At 39.0% G+C, this 1,267-nt stretch overlaps 1 long non-coding RNA gene across 1 annotated transcript; it reads right to left on the bottom strand.

Moving 5' to 3' along the window:
* Positions 1-244: 244 nt before the first annotated feature.
* LOC107577466 (uncharacterized) lies at positions 245-1,065 on the bottom strand. The gene is made up of 3 exons (XR_001608206.1): positions 1,005-1,065; positions 840-896; positions 245-298 (listed from the first exon to the last, which is right to left on the bottom strand). It is a non-coding gene; the product is annotated as an uncharacterized lncRNA (long non-coding RNA).
* Between the last annotated feature and the right edge of the window lie 202 nt (positions 1,066-1,267).

Genomic DNA, 1,267 nt, shown 5'->3' with positions numbered 1-1,267 from the left:
TTGCCACAATGTAGGCTGATTAGTTCAGTAGTTGTCTTCTTCACTGCCCATTTAATTAATTTTTTCTTTTGCATCACAAAACCGGGCCACGCCCTACCAGTTGTGAACCACTGATTTAAAGTATCCATTAGTGCATGAATGCACATTCTTAAAAGAAAAGATTGTCAAAAATGTATAAGAATCATCATCAACCCACACTGAGAAAAAAAACATCCAACAGCGTGTGAGTGTAAAGCATTAATTACCCGTCATTATTGATGTCAACAGCTGCTACAGAATGACCGAAGTAAGCCGCCATCTAAGGTGGACAGAGAAAAAAACAAAAAAGCCAATTTAGACTAGACTGGAGCTTTAGACTAAACACCGTTTTTAAGACAAACAAAAACAGTAAAAATGTCAAATACTGGTCTACATAAAAGTTATTGGCCATAACATTCAAATCAACCAACAATGTCAATGATACTACTACTACTAATATATCATTATCACTGGTATTGGTGGTGCACCCTACAGCATATCCACGTAGATTCAGTTCTTGATCTTATTGACATCTCTGTTAAGCTCATGTTGACTTAAGCTTGATTAACGGTTGATGACTCATCACTGAAGCAATCACAATCAGCCAAAAACACCTATTTTCCCTTCTTGCTCTCATGTGTTGACGACACTGCTGTCAATAGCTTCCAGATGTGGGAGTGGATTTAGGACATGAACTTGTTTCTCGTAAACAAATGTTGCCTGAAGGGCAGGCTGCTCACAGGCAAGACTGCTCATATATGCTCTTATCCTGTCATTTACCACACATCACAATGTCAAACAAACACTTTTGTAATGCTCACCTGAGTGCCTGTGAAATTATACATGGACTCCATGTTCTTCCCACTAAAAATGTTGACCTAACAAGACAAAACCAGACAGAGATTCATGCAAGCTGTTTCAAGCAGAGTTGCATCACTTTTATGGGTTCTCATCAGATTCCTGACCAAAAATAGTATAAAACTCACATAACCGAGAGCCTTCTCCCCTCTAGGAACTCCAGTGACATAATCTAGAGAGGCAGGAAGAATTAGAAATGAGTTGGACACAACAATGCTTTCATTCAGCAGAGAGGTTTCTTGATTTCAATGTAGAGAAAAATCTGATTTAAGCACTTCCCGTAATGCACTACTTTAGTTTGCAATACTATGGGGATGGAATTCAGAGCAGGCCAGTAAAGACCAGCTAAAACAAGCCCATGACAACTTGTGGTTGTGGGGTGCTTAATTAC

Source organism: Sinocyclocheilus grahami, unplaced genomic scaffold, assembly GCF_001515645.1.
Source record: "Sinocyclocheilus grahami isolate Dianchi unplaced genomic scaffold, SAMN03320097.WGS_v1.1 scaffold6136.1, whole genome shotgun sequence".
Lineage (NCBI taxonomy): Eukaryota > Metazoa > Chordata > Actinopteri > Cypriniformes > Cyprinidae > Sinocyclocheilus > Sinocyclocheilus grahami.
The sequence above is the reverse complement of the archived record's forward strand: the minus strand, read 5'-3'. Positions and strand labels throughout refer to the sequence as shown.